The sequence below is a fragment of the Gymnoscopelus microlampas genome (genome assembly GCF_963454915.1).
Source record: "Gymnoscopelus microlampas genome assembly, chromosome: 18".
Lineage (NCBI taxonomy): Eukaryota > Metazoa > Chordata > Actinopteri > Myctophiformes > Myctophidae > Gymnoscopelus > Gymnoscopelus microlampas.
In genome coordinates this window covers 17506555-17519654 of record NC_139955.1, presented here as the reverse complement: position 1 = coordinate 17519654, position 13100 = coordinate 17506555, and the positions used below count along the sequence as shown (strand labels likewise).

At 54.7% G+C, this 13100-nt stretch overlaps 1 protein-coding gene across 1 annotated transcript in view; it reads left to right on the top strand.

The window, feature by feature from the left end:
* The window catches only part of tmem126a (transmembrane protein 126A), a 274616-nt gene that overhangs the window by 105641 nt on the left and 155875 nt on the right, over positions 1-13100 (top strand).

The window sequence follows — 13100 nt, the reverse complement described above, 5'->3', positions numbered from 1 at the left end:
AGCACGGAGCGGACAGGGTGCGGACTAGGAAGGGAGTTGCCAGGTGTTGCGAGAGAAACAAGCAACCAGGTCTAAGGAAAAAAAAACAATCTCAAAAGAAGCGAGCAAGCGTCTATGGGCCACATGAGCACTTTGATTGATTGACTGACTGATTAATTGATTGATTGATTAAATACTTTATTAACAGTTTGCACAAACAATCACAGAAAGTACAGTTTAATACCAGTGGTTCTCACACTTTTTCAGGTCAAGTACCCCTAAATGAATGCGGATTTAGCCGCGGACCCCCATCTGAAAAGATTTTCAGATATGGTGTTAAAAATGTAAAAAAATATCCAAACATTTTCAAAGAATATCAAGATTTTTTGAAAATAGGTGATGTATGTAGGGCCCGGACCCCACTTGGGAACCCCTGCAATAGACCACGGACCACTGTAACTCTGAGTGTACAAATGGAACCAAATGGACCCGTAAGGGTCCATGTGGTTCCATTTGTACACTCTCAGAGTTACAGCAAAATAAGGGTCCATTTGGTTACTAACTATCCAACATTTATCTGGATACCCCCTGGAACTCGCTCAAGGACCCCTGGGGGTCCCCGGACCCCACTTTGAGAAACATGGGTTTATACAATGCTAAAAGAAAAAAGCACCAACTAAGCGCTTGTTTCCATTCATTGAAACATTTAATGACAGACAAATATACAATACTATGCAAAAACATTATATAAATGAGTAGTAATCAAAAATAAGAATATGTACAGTAAACAGTTCTGGGGGGGGGGGGGGGATTAAGGATTAATATTCACACTTTTTTATGAGGTATAGGGCATTCCACACTTTGGTGGCAACCGTGGCTTAGCAGTAGAATACATTTAAGTAGTTTGACAGGTACATGAGGGTGTGTTTGTGGTGTAGTGTATCTTGTAGACCAGGCCCATTGCAAGTTGCTGTACTCTGTCCTCTACCCTGAGCCATCCCACCCTTGCAAAAGCAGGGGTACTCTGGAGCCTTGTTTTTAAGGCCTTTGTGGTGCAAATACATATACATTTGGGGGTCCAAACCATGACATGAAAATATTTGAGAACCACTGGTTAAAATGATAATCAAAAGCATTGAAAGCAAGTCCAAATAAGCAACTACACTTTATAAACAAGCCCAAAGAAAGAAAACTGCAACCCGCAACTAACCAATATTTACAAGTGACTTTACAGAAAAACAAGCCCAAAGTCGCTTATAATGAGCGGACATGGCAACCCTGCGGCCATGGTGCGGAGGAAGGAACGGCCACAGCGAGAAGCGATGACTGAGGCGGAGAGTTTTTACATGACGTCATCGCGCAACGTTCACTCACTCAAACTTTTTTTCCAACTTTTGGGCAACGTTTATAATAATAATAATAATAATAATAGTAAATATAGCTGCAAGCAGCGATAATACGGGGCCAGCGATTGCAGAGAGAAGAAAGAAAGAAGCAATGATAAGTAATATGCACAATAAGCCATAGAAAACATAGAAGACTGAACTTGAGAGAAAGAAGACCATGCAATTAACAAATGAGCATTTTAAACCCTCACTAACCCTAACCTCAGTAAAACTATGCCCCCTTAACCTCAAGAAATACTACGCGTAAGCCTACAAATGCCAAATCATGATCACCTCAACACATCATCTGGTACGGGGATCGAACCGGTGACCTCCAGACTCACAGGCTGCCTTTCTTCTCATTGAGCTAGACATATGGTAACCCTTTCAGAGTCTGTTGATATATATAACTCTTTCCGACCCTGATGAACCAAGCCTCTGTTTTGCTAACTACTCTAGATCACTGGTTCCCTAACCATCTACCGATAGAGAAATTGTAAGTCTCCTCGGAACAGAAACTAGTGAAAGTAGCCGTCTACAAGCTCACAAAACGTTGCGAGATTGTAGATCGGCTATTTTCACAATGAAGTATGTCATACATTGAAAAAACATAATCTCAAATAAGCATTTCATCTCATCTTTAACAATTGCACATGTATTCATTGATAACGTCATGCTGTTTGCAATTCACTTTAAATGAAGTCTGCCTTAAGTGATGTTTGAACTGGCGACCTTGCGGTTGTAAGGCAGTAGCTTTGGCGAGAAGCCATTGCACCAACGGACCTTAACCGGTGAAAAAGGAGCTCAAACAGATAATACAGTTTCACGCAAATAGCTGAAAAATCCTGAGTTTAAGTGTTTTTCAAACTGCTCAGAATTGAGGATAATCTAAGGGCGGAGCTTACTGGTCAAAGTGATAGATGTGTTCCTCATGAGTCAAGGCACAAGTGGACTTATGCCTGTTTAAAGTTAGCATTTTTAAAAAAAATCTATAGCGCCCCCCTTTGAGTTTCACGACTTTCGGCCAAACGAGGCATGACTTATGCCTGTTTAAAGTTAGCATTTTTAAAAAAAATCTATAGCGCCCCCCTTTGACCAATTGGAGTAAGATTGGTTTCAGTGATATTTGGAATGACCCTCTACATTACTGCAAAGTTTCAAAGAAATGTGAGTCTTGCATGTATGTGTTAGGGGCAGATGAATAATTTTCATAAAACTGCAATAGTTAAAACCTATCTCTAATCTGCACGAAACATTTTACACATGAACTTATGACCTTTGCCGACAAAACGATAGCGGCGGATTTTCCATAAGTGATAAAATGCAGAAGTTATGAGCCAATGAATATTTTTCATATAATTCAAAATGGTGGGAGATCTAAAGGTCAGAGGTCAAAAGTCAGACCACAAAAGTTGTCGGGCATGAAGAGACGCATGTGTGTATCGAAGTTTCATGGCTGTATGTCAAAGAGGGCATGAGTTGTACCTGTTCAAAGTTGGCATTTTCAATTGAGTGCTATAGCACCACCTTTTGACGAAAGATTGTGAGAATTATTTCTTGATAGTTTTTCATGACCCTCTACCATATGGCCGAGTTTCGTAAAAAGCGTATGCACGGTTAAGCCAGAACTGGCAAAAACGGCAGAAGAAACAGAATAATGCCAATAATAAAACAGAGCCTTGCTCTGTAGAGCCTGGCCCCATAATAATATGAAAAAGGTTATGTACAGTACGGCACTCGGCTTTTGCCCGCATGCCACAGCAGACCAACTCCATCTTGTACTGTATATTGGTGCAAGACCTGAGGCCCAAATTAATATATATTTGGCCACTGACCCCCCCTCCCATCTGAAAATGTTGCGCCAGGGACCCCCCTCAGATGTTAAAAAGCTCAAAATGATTAAAAATCATTCAAACACTTTTTTCCCCCCAAATCTTAAAAAAAAAAAGATGTGTGCAAGCTTGTATATCTGCTATTTTTGAGAACCAATGTTCTGAACCCTAAGACTTTTCTGAAACACTTTATACATACCACACAGACAGAGACAGACAGAAACTTGTAAAATGGCCTGTCTTGGTTTAAAGCCCACTCACCACGACAAGGTGCAGGCCGAGAGTGGGGACCCCCCCCCCACCAATCAGGGTGGGGGGGGGGGGGGGGGGGGGACAAAGCAAACTGACGGGACAACATGAAACTTACTGTATGTTACAAACATAAGCAAGCAGATATTACATATATTACAAACAGGAGAGAGTTTGTAATAGCAGCAAGGACCAGACCGATGACGGCACATACTGTACTGATATGCGCGACAATACCGCAGTAAGGACCCGACCGATCGCAGCGTGACGGCACATACTGTACTGATATGCGCGACAATACTGCAGCAAGGACCCGACCGATCGCAGCGTGACGGCACATACTGTACTGATATGCGGGACAATACCAAAGCAAGGACCAAACCGATCGCAGCGTGACGGCACATACTGTACTGATATGCGCGACAATACCACAGCAATCACCCGACCGATCGCAGCGTGAAGGCACATACTGTACTGATATGCGAGGCAATACCGCAGCAAGGACCCGACCGATCGCAGTGTGACGGCACATACTGTACTGATATGCGAGGCAATACCGCAGCAAGGACCCGACCGATCGCAGTGTGACGGCACATACTGTACTGATATGCGCGACAATACCAGCACAAGAACCTGACCGACGACGATCGCAGCGTAGCGTAGGCACGTACTGTACTGATATGCGCGACATTACCGGCGCAAGAACTCGACCGACGACGATCGCAGCGTAGCGTAGGCACATACTGTACTGATATGCGCGACAATACCATCTCAAAGAACCCGACCGACGACGATCGCAGCGTAGCGTAGGCACATACTGTACTGATATGCGCGACAATACCGGCGCAAGAACCCGACCGACGACGATCGCAGCGTAGCGTAGGCACATACTGTACTGATATGCACGACAATACCGGCGCAAGAACCCGACCGACGGCGATCGCAGCTTACCGTAGGCACATACTGTACTGATATGCGCCACAATACCGCAGCAAACGACCAGGACCTGAGTGGTCGACGCGTGCCAAGGCACTCGTCGCCAAACAATCAGGACCTGAGTGGTCGACGCGTGCCATGACCGGGGCTAGGCGCACGGACACGCAAACGTCCCGCCCGACTGCGATCGCAGCGTGACGGCGCATACTGTACTGACATGCGCCACAATACCGGCGCAAGGACCCGACCGACGACGATCGCAGCGTAGCGTGACGGCGCATACTGTACTGACATGCGCCACAATACCGGCGCAGGGACCCGACCGGCGACGATCGCAGCGTAGTGTGACGGCGCATACTGTACTGACATGCGCCACAATACCGGCGCAAGGACCCGACCGACGACGATCGCAGCGTAGCGTGACGGCACATACTGTACTGACATGCGCCACAATACCGGCGCAAGGACCCGACCGGCGACGATCGCAGCGTAGCGTGACGGCGCATACTGTACTGACATGCGCCACAATACTGGCGCAAGGACCCGACAGACGACGATCGCAGCGTAGCGGCGCATACTGTACTGACATGTGCCACAATACCGGCGCAAGGATCCAACCGACCGACGACGATCGCAGCATAACGGCGCATACTGTACTGACATGCGCCACAATACCGGCGCAAGGACCCGACCGATATTGTGGCGCATGTCAGTACAGTATGCGCCGTCACGCTACGCTGCGATCGCAGTCGGGCGGGACGTTTGCGTGTCCGTGCGCCTAGCCCCGGTCATGGCAAGCGTCGACCACTCAGGTCCTGATTGTTTGGCGACGAGTGCCTTGGCACGCGTATTGTGGCTTATGTCAGTACAGTATGCGCCGTCAGGCTACGCTGCGATCGTCGTCGGTCGGGTCCTTGCGCCGGTATTGTGGCGCATGTCAGTACAGTATGCGCCGTCGAGCTACGCTGCGATCGTCGTCGGTCGGGTCCTTGCGCCGGTATTGTGGCTTATGTCAGTACAGTATGCGCCGTCACGCTACGCTGCGATCGTCGTCGGTCGGGTCCATGCACCGGTATTGTGGCTTATGTCAGTACAGTATGCGCCGTCACGCTACGCTGCGATCGTCGTCGGTCGGGTCCTTGCGCCGGTATTGTGGCTCATGTCAGTACAGTATGCGCCGTCGAGCTACGCTGCGATCGTCGTCGGTCGGGTCCTTGCGCCGGTATTGTGGCGCATGTCAGTACAGTATGCGCCGTCACGCTACGCTCCGACCGACGACGATCGCAGCGTAGCGTGACGGCACATACTGTACTGACATGCGCCACAATACCGGCGCAAGGACCCGACCGGCGACGATCGCAGCGTAGCGTGACGGCGCATACTGTACTGACATGCGCCACAATACTGGCGCAAGGACCCGACAGACGACGATCGCAGCGTAGCGGCGCATACTGTACTGACATGTGCCACAATACCGGCGCAAGGATCCAACCGACCGACGACGATCGCAGCATAACGGCGCATACTGTACTGACATGCGCCACAATACCGGCGCAAGGACCCGACCGATATTGTGGCGCATGTCAGTACAGTATGCGCCGTCACGCTACGCTGCGATCGCAGTCGGGCGGGACGTTTGCGTGTCCGTGCGCCTAGCCCCGGTCATGGCAAGCGTCGACCACTCAGGTCCTGATTGTTTGGCGACGAGTGCCTTGGCACGCGTATTGTGGCTTATGTCAGTACAGTATGCGCCGTCAGGCTACGCTGCGATCGTCGTCGGTCGGGTCCTTGCGCCGGTATTGTGGCGCATGTCAGTACAGTATGCGCCGTCGAGCTACGCTGCGATCGTCGTCGGTCGGGTCCTTGCGCCGGTATTGTGGCTTATGTCAGTACAGTATGCGCCGTCACGCTACGCTGCGATCGTCGTCGGTCGGGTCCATGCACCGGTATTGTGGCTTATGTCAGTACAGTATGCACCGTCACGCTACGCTGCGATCGTCGTCGGTCGGGTCCTTGCGCCGGTATTGTGGCTCATGTCAGTACAGTATGCGCCGTCGAGCTACGCTGCGATCGTCGTCGGTCGGGTCCTTGCGCCGGTATTGTGGCGCATGTCAGTACAGTATGCGCCGTCACGCTACGCTCCGACCGACGACGATCGCAGCGTAACGGCGCATACTGTACTGACATGCGCCACAATACCGGCGCAAGGACCCGACCGACGACGATCGCAGCGTAACGGCGCATACTGTACTGACATGCGCCACAATACCGGCGCAAGGACCCGACCGACGACGATCGCAGCGTAGCGTGACGGCGCATACTGTACTGACATTCACCACAATACCGGCGCAAGGATCCAACCGACCGACGACGATCGCAGCGTAACGGCTCATACTGTACTGACATGCGCCACAATACCGGCGCAAGGACCCGACCGACGACGATCGCAGCGTAGCGTGACGGCGCATACTGTACTGACATGCACCACAATACCGGCACAAGGATACAACCGACCGACGGCGATCGCAGCGTAGCGTGACGGCGCATACTGTACTGACATGCGCCAAAATACCGGCACAAGGACCCGACGACGATCGCAGCGTAGCGTGACGGCGCATACTGTACTGACATGCGCCACAAGGGTGCAATACGTTAGTCCGACAGCGCATGCCTCCGACGTTTCCAATACTAACCCTATACCAAACCCGAACCCTAACCCTAACCGCACGCGGATGCCACATAGTCGGAGAAAAGGGATGTCGGATTATCGTATGCCTCCCGCGCCACAATACCGCCGCAAGGACCCGACCGACGACGATCGCAGCGTAGCGTGACGGCGCATACTGTACTGACATGCGCCACAATACCGGCGCAAGGACCCGACCGACGACGATCGCAGCGTAGCTCGACGGCGCATACTGTACTGACATGCGCCACAATACCGGCGCAAGGACCCGACCGACGACGATCGCAGCGTAGCGTGACGGCGCATACTGTACTGACATAAGCCACAATACCGGCGCATGGACCCGACCGACGACGATCGCAGCGTAGCGTGACGGCGCATACTGTACTGACATAAGCCACAATACCGGCGCAAGGACCCGACCGACGACGATCGCAGCGTAGCTCGACGGCGCATACTGTACTGACATGCGCCACAATACCGGCGCAAGGACCCGACCGACGACGATCGCAGCGTAGCGTGACGGCGCATAATGTACTGACATAAGCCACAATACCGGCGCATGGACCCGACCGACGACGATCGCAGCGTAGCGTGACGGCGCATAATGTACTGACATAAGCCACAATACCGGCGCATGGACCCGACCGACGACGATCGCAGCGTGATGGCGCATACTGTACTGACATAAGCCACAATACCGGCGCAAGGACCCGACCGACGACGATCGCAGCGTAGCGTGACGGCGCATACTGTACTGACATGCGCCACAATACCGGCGCAAGGATCCAACCGAACGACGACGATCGCAGCGTAGCGTGACGGCGCATACTGTACTGACAAGCGCCACAATACCGGCGCAAGGATCCAACCGAATGACGACGATCGCAGCGTGACGCCGCATACTGTAATGACAAGCGCCACAATACCGGCGCAAGGATCCAACCGAACGACAACGATCGCAGCGTGAGGGCGCATACTGTACTGACATGCGCCAAAATACCGGCGCAAGGATCCGACCGACGACGATCGCAGCGTAGCGTGACGGCGCATACTGTACTGACATGCGCCACAATACCGGCGCATGGATCCAACCGACCGTCGACGATCGCAGCGTAGCGTGACGGCGCATACTGTACTGACATGCGCCACAATACCGGCGCAAGGATCCAACCGACCGACGACGATTGCAGCGTAGCGTGACGGCGCATACTGTACTGACATGCGCCACAATACCGGCGCAAGGATCCAACCGAACGACGACGATCGCGCAAGGACCCGACCGACGACGATCGCAGCGTAGCGTGACGGCGCACGCTGTACTGACATGCGCCGCAATACCGGCGCAAGGACCCGACCGACGACGATCGCAGCGTAGCGTGACGGCGCATGCTGTACTGACATGCGCCACAATACCGGCGCAAGGACCCGACCGACGACGATCGCAGCGTAGCGTGACAGCGCATATTGTACTGACATGCGCCACAATACCGGCGCAAGGATCCAACCGACCGACGACGATCGCAGCGTAGCGTGACGGCGCATACTGTACTGACATGCGCCACAATACCGGCGCATGGACCCGACCGACGACGATCGCAGCGTAGCATGACGGCGCATACTGTACTGACATAAGCCACAATACCGGCGCAAGGACCCGACCGACGACGATCGCAGCGTAGCTCGACGGCGCATACTGTACTGACATGCGCCACAATACCGGCGCAAGGACCCGACCGACGACGATCGCAGCGTAGCCTGACGGCGCATACTGTACTGACATAAGCCACAATACCGGCGCATGGACCCGACCGACGACGATCGCAGCGTAGCGTGACGGCGCATAATGTACTGACATAAGCCACAATACCGGCGCATGGACCCGACCGACGACGATCGCAGCGTAGCGTGATGGCGCATACTGTACTGACATAAGCCACAATACCGGCGCAAGGACCCGACCGACGACGATCGCAGCGTAGCGTGACGGCGCATACTGTACTGACATGCGCCACAATACCGGCGCAAGGATCCAACCGAACGACGACGATCGCAGCGTAGCGTGACGGCGCATACTGTACTGACAAGCGCCACAATACCGGCGCAAGGATCCAACCGAATGACGACGATCGCAGCGTGACGCCGCATACTGTAATGACAAGCGCCACAATACCGGCGCAAGGATCCAACCGAACGACAACGATCGCAGCGTGAGGGCGCATACTGTACTGACATGCGCCAAAATACCGGCGCAAGGATCCGACCGACGACGATCGCAGCGTAGCGTGACGGCGCATACTGTACTGACATGCGCCACAATACCGGCGCATGGATCCAACCGACCGTCGACGATCGCAGCGTAGCGTGACGGCGCATACTGTACTGACATGCGCCACAATACCGGCGCAAGGATCCAACCGACCGACGACGATTGCAGCGTAGCGTGACGGCGCATACTGTACTGACATGCGCCACAATACCGGCGCAAGGATCCAACCGAACGACGACGATAGCGCAAGGACCCGACCGACGACGATCGCAGCGTAGCGTGACGGCGCATGCTGTACTGACATGCGCCGCAATACCGGCGCAAGGACCCGACCGACGACGATCGCAGCGTAGTGTGACGGCGCATACTGTACTGACATGCGCCACAATACCGGCGCAAGGACCCGACCGACGACGATCGCAGCGTAGCGTGACAGCGCATATTGTACTGACATGCGCCACAATACCGGCGCAAGGACCCAACCGACCGACGACGATCGCAGCGTAGCGTGACGGCGCATACTGTACTGACATGCGCCAAAATACCGGCGCAAGGACCCGACCGACCGACGACGATCGCAGCGTAGCGTGACGGCGCATACTGTACTGACATGCGCCACAATACCGGCGCATGGACCCGACCGACGACGATCGCAGCGTAGCGTGACGGCGCATACTGTACTGACATAAGCCACAATACCGGCGCAAGGACCCGACCGACGACGATCGCAGCGTAGCGTGACGGCGCATACTGTACTGATATAAGCCACAATACCGGCGCATGGACCGACCGACGACGATCGCAGCGTAGCATGACGGCGCATACTGTACTGACATAAGCCACAATACCGGCGCAAGGACCCGACCGACGACGATCGCAGCGTAGCGTGACGGCGCATACTGTACTGACATAAGCCACAATACCGGCGCAAGGACCCGACCGACGGCGATCGCAGCGTAGCGGCGCATACTGTACTGACATGCGCCACAATACCGGCGCAAGGATACAACCGACCGAGGACAATCGCAGCGTAGCGTGACGGCGCATACTGTACTGACATGCGCCACAATACCGCCGCAAGGATCCAACCAACCGACGACGATCGCAGCGTAGCGTGACGGCGCATACTGTACTGACATGCGTCACAATACCGGCGCAAGGATCCAACCGAACGACGACGATCGCAGCGTGACGGCGCATACTGTACTGACAAGCGCCACAATACCGGCGCAAGGATCCAACCGAACGACGACGATCGCAGCGTGACGGCGCATACTGTACTGACATGCGCCACAATACCGGCGCAAGGATCCGACCGACGACGATCGCAGCGTAGCGTGACGGCGCATACTGTACTGACATTCGCCACAATACCGGCGCAAGGACCCGACCGACGACGATCGCGCATGGATCCAACCGACCGTCGACGATCGCAGCGTAGCGTGACGGCGCATACTGTACTGACATGCGCCACAATACCGGCGCAAGGATCCAACCGACCAACGACGATCGCAGCGTAGCGTGACGGTGCATACTGTACTGACATGCGCCACAATAGCGGCGCAAGGATCCAACCGAACGACGACGATCGCAGCGTGACGGCGCATACTGTACTGACATGCGCCGCAATACCGGCGCAAGGATCCAACCGACCGTCGACGATCGCAGCGTAGCGTGACGGCGCATACTGTACTGACATGCGCCACAATAGCGGCGCAAGGATCCAACCGAACGACGACGATCGCAGCGTGACGGCGCATATTGTACTGACATGCGCCGCAATACCGGCGCAAGGATCCAACCGACCGCCGACGATCGCAGCGTAGCGTGACGGCGCATACTGTACTGACATGCGCCAAAATACCGGCGCAAGGATCCAACCGAACGACGACGATCGCGCAAGGACCCGACCGACGACGATCGCTGCGTAGCGTGACGGCGCATACTGTACTGACATGCGCCGCAATACCGGCGCATGGACCCGACCGACGACGATCGCAGCGTAGCGTGACGGCGCATACTGTACTGACATAAGCCAAAATACCGGCGTAAGGACCCGACCGACGACGATCGCAGCGTAGCGTGACGGCGCATACTGTACTGACATGCGACACAATACCGGCGCAAGGATCCAACCGAACGACGACGATCGCAGCGTAGCGTGACGGCGCATACTGTACTGACATGCGCCACAATACCGGCGCAAGGATCCAACCGAATGACGACGATCGCAGCGTGACGCCGCATACTGTAATGACAAGCGCCACAATACCGGCGCAAGGATCCAACCGAACGACAACGATCGCAGCGTGAGGGCGCATACTGTACTGACATGCGCCAAAATACCGGCGCAAGGATCCGACCGACGACGATCGCAGCGTAGCGTGACGGCGCATACTGTACTGACATGCGCCACAATACCGGCGCATGGATCCAACCGACCGTCGACGATCGCAGCGTAGCGTGACGGCGCATACTGTACTGACATGCGCCACAATACCGGCGCAAGGATCCAACCGACCGACGACGATTGCAGCGTAGCGTGACGGCGCATACTGTACTGACATGCGCCACAATACCGGCGCAAGGATCCAACCGAACGACGACGATCGCGCAAGGACCCGACCGACGACGATCGCAGCGTAGCGTGACGGCGCATGCTGTACTGACATGCGCCGCAATACCGGCGCAAGGACCCGACCGACGACGATCGCAGCGTAGTGTGACGGCGCATACTGTACTGACATGCGCCACAATACCGGCGCAAGGACCCGACCGACGACGATCGCAGCGTAGCGTGACAGCGCATATTGTACTGACATGCGCCACAATACCGGCGCATGGACCCGACCGACGACGATCGCAGCGTAGCGTGACGGCGCATACTGTACTGACATAAGCCACAATACCGGCGCAAGGACCCGACCGACGACGATCGCAGCGTAGCGTGACGGCGCATACTGTACTGATATAAGCCACAATACCGGCGCATGGACCGACCGACGACGATCGCAGCGTAGCATGACGGCGCATACTGTACTGACATAAGCCACAATACCGGCGCAAGGACCCGACCGACGACGATCGCAGCGTAGCGTGACGGCGCATACTGTACTGACATAAGCCACAATACCGGCGCAAGGACCCGACCGACGGCGATCGCAGCGTAGCGGCGCATACTGTACTGACATGCGCCACAATACCGGCGCAAGGATACAACCGACCGAGGACAATCGCAGCGTAGCGTGACGGCGCATACTGTACTGACATGCGCCACAATAGCGGCGCAAGGATCCAACCGAACGACGACGATCGCAGCGTGACGGCGCATATTGTACTGACATGCGCCGCAATACCGGCGCAAGGATCCAACCGACCGCCGACGATCGCAGCGTAGCGTGACGGCGCATACTGTACTGACATGCGCCAAAATACCGGCGCAAGGATCCAACCGAACGACGACGATCGCGCAAGGACCCGACCGACGACGATCGCTGCGTAGCGTGACGGCGCATACTGTACTGACATGCGCCGCAATACCGGCGCAAGGACCCGACCGACGACGATCGCAGCGTAGCGTGACGGCGCATACTGTACTGACATAAGCCACAATACCGGCGCAAGGACCCGACCGACGACGATCGCAGCGTAGCGTGACGGCGCATACTGTACTGATATAAGCCACAATACCGGCGCATGGACCGACCGACGACGATCGCAGCGTAGCATGACGGCGCATACTGTACTGACATAAGCCACAATAC